Raw genomic sequence first — 16,461 nt, forward strand, 5'->3', positions numbered from 1 at the left:
AACAAACAAAATCTTATCTAGCCCAGGAGAGCAATGTCTAGAGGTCAGAGGACCGCAACAACGAAAGATCATGGGGCTGCCTGCCAAGGAAATCTGTGTTGATTCTAAATTAACCCTGGGTCTGGTGAACACCGGGCATGCTGCGGAAAGGGGAGCACGGAAGAGCAAACTGGAGGGGGAAGGAGAGAGGGTTGCAGCTGAAAGCTTTTTGGTTTCTTTGGTAGGTGACGTAGGGAAACCAAGGACCCAGTGCTGGGTTAAGTTCGCAAGGTTGAATGATGTTGGAGACCATTAACCCAACTGCCGGATGCATGTCCATCCCGCCCCACCCCCTTCTTTTGAAGAAAGTCAGGATCTGACCGTCCTAGAATTTGCTGTGTAGACTAGACTGGCCACGAAATCAAAAATCTCTGGCTACCTCTATCTCCTAAGTGGTAAGAATAAAGGCATCTGCTCACAACTGTTCGCCTTTTATATAGCTTCCTACATCTTTTGGGGGAGGGGGATGTTGAGTTTTATAAAAAATGAAGGAAGGGATACGTTGGTAGAATGAGGTAAGGAGAGGTGGAAGGGGGTCCCTCTGCCGGCCCATGCTGAGGTATCCTTTTCCCCTGAGGTACCAGCCCTAGGACGGATATAGTACAGAGTTTATTTAGGGAATGGGGAGGGGAGTTGAGTAGGTAGTAGAGGTCGGCCATGAGCATGTGGAGACGGGGAGTGGAATAGGGAGAGAAGGGACAGAGAGGGAAGTGGGTAAGATGGTAAGAGAGTAAGGAGGGGGCAAGCAGTGGGTCAAGCACACCTGGCTATTGCCAGGTAACTGTGGGGCGGAGCCTAGAAGAAATGTTAACAGGAGGGCTACAGAGATGATTCAGCAGATAAGAGCTCTTGCTGTACTAGCAAAGGATCAGAGTTCAGTTCCCAGTACCTTTGAACCTGCTCACAACCACTGGTCTGTAACTCCCGCCCCAGGGTTTCTGATGCCCTCTTCTGTCCTCTGCAGACTCCGAACTCTTCATGGTCATAGTAACACAGCAAGTTCTCTTTAACCATTGAGCCATTTCTCCATCCTGGAAAATAAATACCAACGAATAAAACAGTCGATCTTTTGAAAAAGGCAGATTTGCCTAGTGACTATTTTTAACATTTTATGTAATCCTGAGGCGTTTTTCACGTGTTTGTGCTGTTTGTCTAGTCTAGTTAGAATGCTGGCATTTTCTATCTACATTGAGACTTAACCCTCTTCCCACCTTCATTACACAAATTTTCCCATTTGTTGCAATTATTAAACACATTATTATTCATTTATATTTTGTGTTGAAGTAGGGTTTTGCTGTGTAACCTATGGTGGATTGGAATTCACCATATGTATAGCTCAAGCTAGCTTCAAACTTGTGAGAGTGCTACTCTCTCAGCCTCCCAAATGCTGGGATTACAGGCATCACCACCACCACCCGGGTCCCATTTGTATAGATAATCTTTCAGCACACATATGTCTTAATTCCTACCAAACTGGAAAATCAGCCAGGTAAGTGAGCACAGTTGAACCTCTCGGGTTTCTCTCCCATCTGTGTAGTCTTAGGAATGGAATGGATGCTTTGGTTGTTCTAATCAAAATATAAAGTTCTGAAAGAAATCACCTTTGGGCCGGGGATGTAGGAGTTTGGTGGTAGAATAATTGTCTACCATGCATAAGACCCTGGGTTTTATTCTCAGTAGGTGCCAGCACACCAACCTCATAAGTTTTAAAAATTTGTTTAGGAACCACCAAAAAAAGAATCTTTTTTTTTTTTTTTTTTTCTCTGAGCTGGGGACTGAACCCAGGGCCTTGCGCTTGCTAGGCAAGCGCTCTACCACCGAGCTAAATCCCCAACCCAAAAAAAGAATCTTGAATTTCTCTTGAAACTAGCAAGTGTCACCAACAGTAAGTGTCTTTCCTCTCCATCCCTTTTTAATTCCGTGAACAGCTGCACAGCCTTTGGCCAATTTTGCCTTTTCTTTCTATATTGTAAAAATACTGGCATGGAGGTCCTCGGTCCTGTGAAGGCTGGATGCCCCAGTATAGGGGAACGCTAGGGCAGGGAGGAGGGAGTGAGTGGGTGGGTGGCTGGGTGGGGAGCACCTTCATAGAAGAAGGGCGAGGAAGAATGGGATAGGGGGTTGCTGAATGGGAAAATGGGAAAGGGAATGAAAAGGAAATTTTTTTCATTTGACATGTAAATAAAGAAAATATTCAATAAACGAAAAAAATTATAAAAAGAAAAAATATTGTCATCATGCACCCAGACGTTAATGTTGCAGATTAGTTTTTGTCTGGAGGTTTGTCTTGTGTCTCCCCCCACTCCACATGTGGCTCAGGCTAGCCTTGAACTTGAGATCCCTAGCCTCCCAAGTGCTAGGAGTACGGGCACATTCCACCAGGGCTGGCTCACCGTCTTTATTCCTTGTTCAGAATGCTTGAAAATCACTTTCATCATTAGCTATGTCTAGCCTATGGGAAGATCTTCACTTGATGTAAAGTGGTCTAAGAACAAGTCCGAGCTAGTCAGGAGGTAGGAAACAGAACAGAAAGTTCATGATTCATTCATCTATTCTGTTCTGGCACGATGGGGGTGGGGGTGGGGAGGATTGATCTCCTGTTTTCTGCAGCAGTGTAAAACAGCGATGCCTGGGGACGTCTTTTGTAGTTTTCGTTTGTCTGTTTTTAGAGCTAGGACAAAACAACCCTGGGAATCGCATGTTCACAATTCCTGTATCACTGAGCCACACCTCTAGTTTCAGGCAGGTTTTATTATCATTTCTTTTTCAACTTAAAGGTTTTCTGCTTTTTATTTTATTTACTTTAAACAGGGTCTCACGATGTTGCTCTGGCTGGCTAGGACCTTTCTACGGAGACCAGGTTAGCCATGAACTCACAGAGATCTGCTTGTCTCTCTCTGTCTGCTAAGAGTGCTGGGGTTAAAAGCACGTGTAGGTTGGCCTTGAATTCCTGAGTCCAAGCAATCCTTCTGCCCCAGTCTCCTGACTAGCCCCGAGTACAGGTGCTTACCACCTATATCATTCTCATCTGAACAAAGGCATTCATAAGATCCAGCCTCAGGCAAGCCCGCAGGACGGTTTCCTTATTAGAGATGTGGGAGGGCCCAGCCCACTGTGGACCGAGCCCTGCCTGGGCCGGTGGTTCTGGGCTCTATAAGAAAGCAGGCTGAGCAGGCCAGTAAGCTGCACTTTCATGGCCTCTATATCAGTTTCTGTCAGTGCCTGCCTTGGTTTCTCGTGGGTGATGACCTGTGAGGTGAAAATAAACCCTTTCCTCATCTAGTTGCTTTTGGTCACTGTTTCATCACAATAGAAACCCAAACTAAGACTAGCTCCTTTTTTCTTTTCAGACAGAATAATAGAGGCTGAGAGGTCGGTAGTTTAAGAGCACTGGCTTGTCTTCCAGAGGACCAGGGTTTAATTCCCAGCGTCTGCATGGCAGTTCACACCCATCTATAACTCCAGTTCTAGGGCTTCTGACGCCGTCATGCAGACATACTGGCAGGCAAATCAACCATACACCTGAATTAATAAAAATTTAAAAACATATTCTATCACATTCTCAATTCATCCCCACCTCCCTACCCACCCAGTTTTGTATGTGTTTGAGGGCACACTCTCGAGTGTGCACTTGCTCTTTTGGATCCGTGAAGCCAGTTCGTATCGCCACAGGACCTGCCTTAGACTGGTTCATATACCAGGGTCGTGCCTTTAAAGAAACCTGACTCCCCTGCTCCCAGCAGTTACCAAAACCCATTAGCCCCAGCCTGGTTGTGATGGTTCACCTTTAACCCCAGCACTCAGCAGGCAAATCTTGGAGTTTGAAGACAGCCTGATCTACAGAGATCCAGGACAGTCAGGGCTCCGCAGAGAAACCCTGCCTGAAAAAACAAAGAAACTGAAAACCAAACAAAAAGCCAATAGCTCCTCAGTCAGGAGCGGGACTTTGTGCCCACCTTCCTTCCCCTCTTTTTGACTTGAGTTTGTGCACCACATTTAATGCCTGCTGTCAGAATTACTGATTTCATATGTGTACCTGCCCTGTTGTGTCTGAAAGACACTGGTTTTTGGTTGGTCAGTTTTTTTTTTCTTGTTGTTTGTTTGTTATCTATCAGTTTGTTTGTTGTCTGTCAGTTGTTTTTGCTTTGGGTTTTTTGTTTGTTTGTTTGTTTGTTTTGTTTTGGCCACTCATCTATCAGTGGATATTCCAACTGGTCCTGTTTGTTTGTGAAAAGATTTCTCTGCATAGCCCTGGCTGTCCTGGAACTCACTCTAGCTCAAGCTGGTCTCGAACTCACAGAAATTCACCTGCTTATGCCTCCCAAGTGCTGAAATTTAAAGATATGCACCACCACCACCTGGCTGTTTCCACTTTTTGATACTTAATGCTCCAGTGAACAAGGGTATGCAAATATTTTTATATTATTATTATATGAAAAAAACCAAAGTTCCCTCTGCTCAAAGAGATTCCTTGGTTCGATCCCCAGACCTGCAATTTTGTTTAGGTGTTCGTTTGTTAGTCTTTGAGGAGCCTCTCTCCTTTATCAGTAATGGTTATGCCATTTTCACCAACAGTCTACAGGCTTCTCCGTCTCAGACATTTTAGATTTTGTAAGTCTTTAATGATTTAGTGTTAGGGAGAATCTTCTGTTTTCCAGTGCTGGGCTGGTATTCAGAGCCTTGTCATAGAAAGCACTGTGCCTCCCTGTCTCATCCCCAGGTTTGTTTTTGCTTTGTTTTGAGGTAGGATCACAGTTCTTCAAGCTTGGGATCTTCTTGCTGAAACCTCCTGCATGCTGGGATTGCTGACATGATGTTGAGAATTATTTCATATGCTTATTGGGTATTTCTATGGCTTCTGTGAGAAACAGAAGGTTGTATCTTTTGCTCATCTTTGAATTAGCTCACTTTTGAGATTATTAATTTCTTTTGGATAAGTCTACAGATGTTTTGCCTTCATGTCTGTCTGTCTGTCTGTGTACTACATAAGGCCTGGTGCCCCAGACCAGAAGAGGTTGTTGGAGCCCCTGGAACTCAAGTTACAAATGGTGAGCTTCTGGGAATTGAACTCAGGACCTCTGGAAGAGCAGCCAGTGCTCTTATCCATTGAGCCATCTCTCCAGCCCAGGTTAATGGTTTGTTTTTGTTGTTGTTGAATCATGGCTCTTCTTTCCAACAGTAACACTTTATTAGACTTGTAACACTTTATTAGACTTGTGATTTGCAATTATTTTTACTATTTGTTCATTTATTTATTGACAAGGTCTCATATGGCCCAGGCTAGCCTGAAACTCTTAAGGATTACTTTGAACTTCTGATCTTATTTATTTATTTATTTATTTATTTATTTATTTATTGCATGTGAGTATACTGTACCTGCCTTCAGACACCAGAAGAGGGCATCAGATCCCATTACAGATGGTTGTGAGCCACCGTGTGGTTGCTGGGAATTGAACTCAGGACCTCTGGAAGAACAGTCGGTGTTCTTAACCGCTGAGCCATCTCTCCAGCCCTGGACTTCTGATCTTTCTGCTTCCTTCTCTTGAGTGGTGAGGGTTAGAACCAAGGCTGTCAATTGAGCTGGTATCCCTGGCTCCCTGTTATATATTTCATAGGCTTTAACTCTTCCTACATGGGAGATTTCAATTTGCTGTTTCCTCTGATGTGCAAAAGTGTCTTGCATGCAACATGTCTGTCTTTTGCTTTTGTTCCCTGTATTTTTGTTGTATGTGACACTAAGTCTCATGCAGCCTAGACTGGCCTCTAACTCCTGTGTAGCTAGGATCATGTGCCTAAGTTTTTGTTTATTTGTTTGAAATAGGGACCCCTGAGGAACCTCTGGCTGATCTGAAACTCACAGAGATCTGCCTGTCTCAGCCCTGTGCTAGGATTAGGAGGAACATCCTGGTGTCTGCTTTTCCCCTGCTTTTCATGTCATGTCTTAGAAGTCATTGCTAAGTAGACTATCATGACACTGTCCATTTATGTTTTCTTACAGAAGTTTTATAGTTTTAGGCCATAGATTTAGGCTTTTAATCCATTTGAATTAATTTTTGTGTATGATATAAGGATATATATATATGTATATATATATGATATACATCAGGTATATTCATTTGAAGATGGCCATTCAGTTTACAAATGCTGTTTAAAAGATAATTTCCCTGTAGTGAAGATGTGACATCCCTGATCAAAATCAGTAGACCATATACTTGGGGTTCTTTCTGGGCTGTTTTGATCCACTGGTCTGTTCCTAACATCTTGATTTCTATACCATGATAATATGTTTGGGAGAGATGGCCGTTTTACCTTTTCTTTCTTTTGTTTATTTTTCCATTTTTTTGACTTGAGACAGTGTCTCACTCTGTGGATCAGGCTGGCCTAGAGCTCACTCTGTAGACTAGGATAGCCTACAACTCTAAGAGATCCACTTAAACAGCAGTTTTGGAAAAATTGTTATTTCTGTTATTCAGCAGGTGATTTAAGAAAAATCATTCAGAAATGTTGCAATGACTTTTAGGTTATTTCCCCCTAAATTAAGAAAAATAGGCCAATTTAAAGTATATTTTATGCTGGGTGTGGTGGTTCATGCCTTTAATCATAGCACTCAGGAGGCAGAGGCACTTGAATCAGTGAGTTTAAGACCAGTGTGGTCTATATAGTGAGTTCTAGGCCCACTGGGGCTATACAGTAAGACCTTGTTTCAAAGAGGGGGTGGGGAGGGAGAAGAAAACCAAAAATTACTATAAACACACACACACACACACACACACACACACACACACACATATATATATATTATATATATATACATATACATATATATGTATATATATATACACACACACATGGCAATACTTGTTTCTAAGAATGTGGAGAAATTAACCCCTAAAACATGGTTATGGAAATATAAACTATCAAAGACACTTTGTTTTTGTTGTCATATGTGTGTTTGATGTATGTGTGTATCTATGAACACAGGTACATGTCTGTTCAAATGTATGTGGACACACATGCACGTGAGGCCTGAAGCTGATGCCAGGAATCTTCCTCTATTGATCTTCCAATTTATTCATTGAAGCAGAGTCCGTCAGTCAAATCTAGAGGTCATGGCCATGTCTAGTTGACTTAGTCACCTAGGGTCACACATCTCTGCCTTATGAGGGTTGAATTACAGACAAGCTACCACACCCTCAGTAGCATTTTTACATTAGTTCTTAGGCTACACAGCAAGCACTTTAACCCTTGAGCTATTTCACTTGTACCCTTGTTTGTGTTTTCCTGAGACAGGGCCATCCTGTGTAGCCCTAACTGACCTCCTAAAGCATTCTTGCCTCAGCCTCCCAAGCACTGGCTAGAGTAGGGCTGTGCCAGGCTTAGCAAAACCACTTTGCAAAAAAGTTTGGCAATTTCTCAGAAAAGTTACAGCTACCATAGGGCTTAGACAGTGCAGGTCAAGGTGTATGCTCAAGCTAATGAAAAGAAGATGGTCACCATAAACCGGTCTATGAATGTCCCAAGCAGTGCTGTGTGTGACAGCTAAGAAGGGGAATCCACCCAAGTGTTCATGCACTAAGATAAGCAAATGTGGCATATTTATACAGGAATACTAAGCCCAAGGGTCCAGTGAAGAAGTAATGCAGATTACCATGCGGATGACTCGTGAAACTAGTCAAGTGAAAGAACGCAGACACGAAAGGCCATACGTCTGATGTGGCACCATCACTAGATCAGTGTCTATCGGTCATGCGGAATGTACAGATTCATGGAGAAGGCAGACAAGTGGTTCCACGGGATGTTGGGAGATTGTTTCATTAACGAATAATAAGAGATAGGGGGGGGGCTGGAGAGATGGCTCAGCAGTTAAGAGCACCCGACTGCTCTTCCAGAGGTCATGAGTTCAATTCCCAGCAACCACATGGTGGCTCACAACCATCTGTAAAGAGATCTGATGCCCTCTTCTGGTGTATCTGAAGACAGCTACAGTGTACTTATATATAATAAATAAATAAATCTTTAAAAAAAAAAAAAAAAAAGATAGGGGATTTCTTTCTAGACTGGTGAACTTTTCTGGAATTAAGGGTGAAATATACTAAAAGCAACTTACTGTATGTTTAAGCGTACATTTCATATTTTAATATTTTTTTTTGCCTTACGTCTTAAAAACATAGCAACCAATGCATAGAAAAACTAAAAAGTGCCTGGCAGTGGTGCACATATTTAATCCCAGAACTCTGAAAGCAGAAGCTGACAGGTCTCTGAGTTCGAGGCAACCCTAGACTATAGATCAACTTCCAGGACAACCAGGACTACACAAAGTGTGTACTTAATACAGTGATATCTGAGCGCTATGGTGGGGTAATTAGTCAAAGTTTTTATTACTTACAAAACACTTACAATATGAAGGGTTTGATCATTTTAAGTATAAAATATTTCTCCAAGATAGGTCTGTATTATTGCTAGTAGCTTTCCTGTCATTCCAAAACTCAGTGCTAGACATTAGAAATTTCCCATTGAATCTGTCCAACATTTACTTAGAAATTTGAATTTATTGCTGTTAAAAACCTGATCAACAGGGCTGGGGAGATGGCTGGCAGTCAGTTTAAAAAAAAAAAGTCATGCTTGCTGACCAGGTACAAAGACCTGAGTTTGATTCCCAGGATCCTAAAGAAAAAATGGCTGGAAGCCAGGCATGGTTGTGGCACAAGCCTTTAATCCCAGCACCTGGGAGGCAGAGGTAGGCAGATATCTGAGTTTGAGGCCTGCCTGATCTACAGAGCAAGTTGAAGGACAATCAGGGCCACAACCCTGTCTTGAAAAAACCAAAAATTAAAAAATAAAAAAAAATGTGTCTGAGTGTGCATAGAATACACTCTTTAGTCCAGCACCATGGAGGCAGAGGCAGGTGGACCTTGGCTAGCTTGATGCTAGCCTTGTCTACAGACTGAGTTCCAGGACAGCCAGAGCTACATAGTGAGGTCCTGTCTCAAAAAAGCCAGCAAATAAATAAATAAAAACTGAATATGATAGTGTTCTTGCATTTTTCAACAAATGTTCAATTCTCAACTGAAGGAGAGAGGCTTTATTGTTCTCAGTAAAGTAAGTCATGGGCTGGATAGATGACTCAGCGGTTAAGAGCATTCACTGTTCTTCCAGAGGTCCTGAGTTCAATTCCCAGCAACCACATGGTGGCTCACAACCATCTGTGATGGGATCTGATGCTCTCTTCTGGTGTGTCTGAAGACAGCAATAGTGTACTCACATACATAAACAAACAAACAATGAACAAATAAATCTTTAAAGAAAAATAAGTCATATCATGAGATTTAATATTTATAACTCTTATATATATACATATATATATATAAAGAAAAAACTGAACATGAAAAGAAAGTAAAACATTTGTTATTTTATATATAGCATTAAAATTATAACTTCATTTTCATTGCATTATGCTTTTATATTATTTTGATATTTATTATCTGTTTTAAAAGTATTTATTTATTTATTTATTTACTTATTTATTTAATGCATATGAGTACACTGTAGCTGTCTTCAGACACATCACGCTTTTAAACCCAGAGCCAAGCAGGGCTCTGAGTTTGAGGCAAGCTTAGTCTACAAAATGAGTTCTAGGACAGCCAGAACTATACAGAGAAACCCTGCCTCACTGGAGATTGGGGAGGGGAGAGATAATTTCTAATGAAAGGAACTGACTTTCATGCAACAAGAGAAGAGAGGATCAAGCCTGAAGATACAAGAACAGTAGGAAGGGGCTGTGGCAGGAGCACAGGAGGAGGAGATTCAAGATACAGTCTGTGAGCTGGGCAGTGTCTGAGTTGGAACAAAGGTCAAAAACTTCCCTTAAATGACCTTGATTTGTTTAGTTTGTAGGAAAACTGACTCTGGGTGTCACTGATGAAGATGATAGAACAGGTCATTAATTAGGGGAGTTTGTCACACAGGTGTGGGAGCAGCAGCTGCACACAGGAGAAGCAGACATCAGAGACTCCATGCTGTGGAGTGGAGATGGGGAATTCACTAAACCAGTAACCCAACCAGTCAATTACATAAACCAGTCTCAAACCCAGGAAAGAATGAGGACTGTTAGCACTGGTGGGGTCTGAGGTGCAGTTCCACTGGGACCACCCTTAATTCAAATGATCCCTGAGTCTTGGCTTCACTACAAAAGAATTTCAGGAGGAAGCAGTCAGTCTGGGCAGAGTTGGAGGTCATTAGGAGATTGTGTTGTAGATTCTAATCACAGTTAGGATTGCTGAGGAACAATAAGACAAACCCAAGTTGGTAAGGGCTTCCCAAAGGAGGGGACATTCTCTTGTCCGTACTATTGTCCCGTTTAGGATTACAGTGGGTTTTGAAGTCATTGTCTCCAGTTGCTAAAGCATTTCCTGAGATCAGGCATTGGTTCCTGAGGCACATCTGACAGGATTACAACGACTACAGTTAAAAAGTCTAGCTCTCGGGGTTGGGGATTTAGCTCAGTGGTAGAGCACTTGCCTAGCAATCTCAAGGCCCTGTTGGTCCCCAGCTCCGAAAAATAGAAAAGAAGAAAAAAAAAAAAAAAAAAAAAAAAAAAGTCTAGCTCTCAAAGATTTGGGACTGGAGGTCTTCTGAGATTCCTAGTAGAATCAATCTCCTTTCCTAGCTGGGAAAGGAGTAAGGCCACAGGTGATCGTGGTGATCATAGAGACTTTAAGTGTTGTTGCCATTCTAACATCTTTTTATTTGTATTGTTTTTAAGAGTGTATGTGTGCACACTTTTGTGATGGTGGGTAGGGATGGTGTTAGTTCACGTGTGTGGGTGTCTGTGGACACTAGGGTCTCCTTTTATCCCCAGAGCTGGAGTCACAGTCATTGGGAACCTTTTGACATGAGTACTGAACTCAGATCCTATGCAAAGAGCAGTATGAGCTCTTAACTCCTGCTCTTTTTTAACATTCTATTATTATTATTATTATTATTATTATTATTATTATTATATGTTTTCTTTAAATTCTTTTTTTCCTTTTTTAAAAAAATTGGATATTTCTTATTTACATTTCAAATGTTATTCCCTTTCCTGGTTTCCTGTCCATAAGTCCCCTAACCCCTCTTTTTTAACATTTTTATTTGATAATAGTTTTAAAAGAGCCAGAAAGTAGTGGCACATGCCTTTAATCCCAGTGACTGGGAGGCAGAGGCTGGTGGACTTCCTGAGTTTGAGGCCAGTCTGGTCTACAGAGTGAGTTTCAGGACAGCCAGGGCTACCCAGAGAAACCCTACTTTGAAAAACAAGGGCTGCAGAGATGGCTCAGTGGTTAAGAGCACTGACTGCTCTTCCAGAGGTCCTGAGTCCAGCAGCCACATGGTGGCTCACAACCATCTGTAATGGGATCTGAGACCCTCTTCTGGTGTGTCTGAAGACAGCTACAATGTACTTATATATTATTATAAATAAATAAATAAATAAATAAATAAATAGAAAAACAAAAACAAACAAAAAGAATCTGATTATTTTAAGTGCTTTTTACAGTGTGTGTGTGTGTGTGTGTGTGTGTGTGTGTGTGTGTGTGTGTGTGTGTAGAGAAGTCACTGAACATGTAGAAACCAGGAGGACAACTTCTGAGAAATCCTTACACTGTAGGCCCCAAGAATAGAGTTCAGGTTATCAGCCTTTACCTGCTGAGGCATCTTGCCAGTCAAATATTATTTTTATTTTTAAATTTTATTCTTCTACTTGTGTATCCCTATATGCATTCTTTGCTGGAATTTCTCAGGTGCCATCAACTTTTCCCCCCAGAATTATCATATGCATATTGTGTCTGCCTATGTGTGGATGTGTACACTATGTGTGTGCCTGGTGCCTGTCAACTTTAGGACTGGCTGTCACATGCCCCGGAATTCAAATTCTGAATGGTGCCAGCCACTGTGTAGGTCCTGGGAATTAAACCCATGTCTTCTGGAAGAGGAAGCAAGTGCTTTTTTTTTTTTTTTTTAATTGGATGACTTTCTTTACTTACATTTCAAATGTTATCCCCTTTCCCGGTTTTCCCTCTGAAATCCCCCTATCCCTTTCTCCCTCCCCCTGCCTTTATGCGTGTTCCTGCACCCACCCACCCACTCCCTCCCATCTCCTTGCCCTGGCATTCCCCTACACGAGGGCATCAAGCCTTCACAGGGCCAAGGGCCTCTCCTCTCATTGATTCCCGACAAGGCCATCCTCTGCTACATATGTGGCTGGAGCCATGGGTCCCTCCATGTGACTCTTTGGTTGGTGGTTTAGTCTCTGGGAGCTCTGGGGAGTCTGGTTGGTTGATGTTGTTGTTCTTCCCATGGGGTTGAAAACCCCTTCAACTACCTCAGTTTTTTCTCTAATTCCTACATTGGGGGCCTGTTTTCAGTCCAATGGTTGGCTGTGAGCATCCACCTCTGTATTTGTCATGCTTTGGCAGAGCCTCTCAGGAGACAGCTGTATCAGGCTCCTGTCAGCATGCTCTTCTTGGCATCAGCAATATTGTCTGGGTTTGGGGAAACAAGTGCTCTTAACTGCTGAGCCAACTCTCCAGCCCCCAGCCCAGTTTTTCTTGTGAGACACAGTCTTATTATGGAGTCCTCAGTGACCTGGAGCTCTCTAGACAGGGCTGACCTCAAACTCAGAGATCCAGTTGTCTCTGTTGTTGACCCTGTCTCAGCAAAGAAGTAAACAAAGAGAAGATCAGAAATACCAAAGAGGCCTGAGCACTTGCTGCCCCTGCGGGGGGAGGACCAGGTTCTATAGTAGCGCCCGTGAGGTGGCCTCCTGAAGGTAGTGGGTGGTTCTTATTTTGCCGGCTTACTTAATTTGAATGTTGGGGATCCAACCAAGGACCTCATACAGGCTAGGCAAGCCCTATTAAGATGATTTTAAAAGCAATTATATGATATGTGTAGAGTTATGTGGAAGCAAAGCTGTATTGTGCTAAGGAACTAACTCCAATGATAAACTAGTAACCACAGAATTGCATTGTTAGGATCCTCACATTGGGGAGGCAGTGTGTATCACAATACAACAGAAGAGGGAGAAAGGGACTAGAGCTATGTGAGGTGACGTTTCCATACATTACCAGGTTCATAAATCATACATCCGAAGCAGACTTTGGTAAGATATATATATATATATATTTCTAGAGCAATCGGCCAAAACAAAAATTATAGTGCAAAAAAATTTAAAGGCTATATTAGGAAATATTTACTGGCCAAGCATGGTGTCATGTGCCTTTTGTCTCAGCACTCGGGAGGCAAAAGCAGACAGATCTCTCTCTGTGGGTTCAAGGCCAGCCTGATCCACACAGTGAGTTCTAGGATGGCCAGAGCTATGTAGAGAGAGCCTATCTCAAAACACAAAGAAAAATTAAATATTTCCTTAGTTTAGACTTGGTGAAACACAGCTGTAATCTCCTCATAGAGGGACCTGAAGAAGGATTAATATTATGAGTTCAGGTCCAGTCTGGGCTACAGGGAGACCCTACGTCAACAAACAAAAAGTAAACAAATGAAGACTAGAGATGTCAAACGAGGACGGGGCACTTGCTGCCCTTGCAGAGGACTAGGTTCTATTGGAAGCACCCATGAGGTGGCTCACACCATGTGTAACTCTAGCTTCAGGGGATTGGGCACCCTCTCCTGGCCTGGCACCATATGCCAATGGTGCACAGACATACATGGAGGCAAAATATCCGTAAAAATAAATGTATTTGGTAGGAGTATAAGCAAGTGGTACATACTTGGCTTACACAAGGTCCCGGAGGTTCAATTCACAGAGCCAATAGATGCATAAATTGACTGAAAATAGAAGCACAGAAGTGTACGATGCAAACAGCAAGGACAAGGAAGCTGGGAGGAAGAGCGGTGCTGGTGGCCACCACCTTTAATCCCCGCACGCAGGCGGCAGAGACGGGTGGATCTGTGAGTTTGAGACCAGCCTGGTCTACAGAGTTGCAAAACAGCCAGAGCTACACAGAGAAACCTTAACTCGAAAACCAAAAAACAAACAAGAAAGCCCCCACACAAGAAAAGTGGGATGGGCATACGAACATGACTCTCGGAGGTGGGCCCCTCGCTCCCAGCACTTGGGAGGCTCAGTAGGAGGTAATGCAAAGTCGAGGGTGATCTGGTCTACATAAGATCCAGGGCATTGTAACCCACCTGCTCACAAAATGAATAAATAATAGAATGGGAGGGAGATATTTCAAATAATTGACCTTCAAGAAGCTATCACCTGGGAGCTGGAGAAAGGCTCAGTGGCTAAGCCCTATACTGTTCTTGAAGAGGACCCAAGTTCAATTCCCAGCACCCATATCAGGTAGCTCAGAACTGCCTGTAACTCTAGACTCAGGGGATCCTCATACACACACACACGTGTGTATGTATGTATGTATGTATGTACGTATGTATGTATGTGTATATGCATTTTTAAAAAGCAGCTGTCATTTACACTGGGGTGGAACTTTTCACTAATGTTGCTGTTTTAAGGTCTTTCATGCTCCTGTAACAAGCCAGATCAACTCTGCTAACCAAGCTGGACTTACATGGAACCACACTTTGGCCTTTCATTATGCTCTTTCTGCGGCCAACAGACACTTGTTTACATCTCCCCAAGAAAAATGAGCACAGCAGTTCTGAAGGCTGGAAGCACAAGTTTGAAGTGTTGGCTGCTGTGGTTTCTCCTACCTCTCTGCAGTTTGCAGAAGGCTGCCTTCTCAGTGTATATACCTTTGCTGTTTCTTCTCGGTGGGTGTGGTGGCCCACAACTTAATTCCAGCAGAGCGAGATGACTCTGTGAGCTCGAGGGTAGCCTGGCATACACGGACTGTATGAAACAAGAATGAAGCTACTACCATTGCTGTGGGACTTGGATCCTCCCTTAACCTTAACCACCTCTTTGGAGGCCCTGTTTCCACATGGACTCTCAGGCCTCTAATGTGGATAGAACCAGAGGACATGTTAAGCAAGATATTGCTTTCTCATGAGGAATTTGAGTGTGTGCATATGTAGTCGTGAAGTAGAAACGGGATGAGGGAAGAGACCTTTAAGAGGGCAGGGAAGGGGCTGGAGAGATGGCTCAGTGGTTAAGAGCACCCGACTGCTCTTCCAGAGGTCCTGAGTTCAATTCCCAGCAACCACATGGTGGCTCACAACCATCTGTAAAGAGATCCGATGCCCTCTTCTGGTGTGTCTGAAGACTGTTACAGTGTACTTATATATAATAAATGAATAAATCTTAAAAAAAAAAAAAAGGGCAGGGAAGGGTGATGGAATGTGTGAAGGCAAGACTATTTGAAAAGAGGACTAATGAAAGAGAGGTAGGAGATGAGGAAGGGCAGTGGGTTAGGGGGATGAATAAGTTCAAAATATGATTATACACACACACACACACACACACACACACACACACACACACACACACACACACACACACAGACAAAAACCCTGTATACATCTTTAAAAAAAGAGGTGGTCCAAAACAGCAAAGGCTGTGAAGAGGGCAGGGGCATGTTAACTGAGGTTTTTTGTTTCCTTATAGTAAATCTAGAAGCCAAATTAGAGAATCATAATCTCCGTTTGGATAAAAAGTCACCTTTCTAAGCATCGCAGCTACGTGTAAAACATACAGCAAGGCAATTTCTTGACTCCTGATTAACATCAGAAAATAGATAAGACAAATAGGTAGGGCTGGAGAGATGGCTCAGCGGTTAAGAGCACCCTACTGTTCTTCCAGAGATCATGAGTTCAATTTGCAACCACATGGTGGCTCAAACCATCTGTAAAGAGATCTGATGCCCTTTCTGGTGTAAATTGTATTACATATAATAAATGAATAAATCTTTAAAAAAAAAAAAAAAAAGACAAATAGGTAATTGTACCTTCCTTTCATTTGAAACCACTTAGCGCTAAATTATTCATTGTAGCTGAAGAGCAGATATATGTATAACTAAAAATGACCAATAACCCAGTTTAGCTTTACTTTGGAGCATGCTCTTTATTTAAACATGGTGCTTTTTGAAACCGACAACTTCTCAAAGCCAAGGCACAGGACACGGTGATGTATAAAGCGGAGGCACTGCCCAGGGTGATGTAGAAAGCCATGCTGGGAACAGAAGGCACATTTCAGGCAGCCATCAACTATAGATTGCCTACTCTTTCCCACACTCTTTCTTTTGCTTTCATTAGCAACGAACCAATATACACGTTTTCTAATAAAATCTTCCTATTTGGAAGAAAAAGATGTAATATTGGTTTTAATTAAACTTTGTGTATGACAGGAAGAGGATGCAAACATGGCAAGGAGCACGTGTGGAGATCAGAGGACAGTTTTGTGGAGTCAGTTGTTCCTATAGCTTTGCATGGTTCTAGGGATCAAACTCAGACCACCAAGCTTGCAAG

This window comes from Rattus rattus, chromosome 5 (genome assembly GCF_011064425.1).
Source record: "Rattus rattus isolate New Zealand chromosome 5, Rrattus_CSIRO_v1, whole genome shotgun sequence".
Classification (NCBI taxonomy): domain Eukaryota; kingdom Metazoa; phylum Chordata; class Mammalia; order Rodentia; family Muridae; genus Rattus; species Rattus rattus.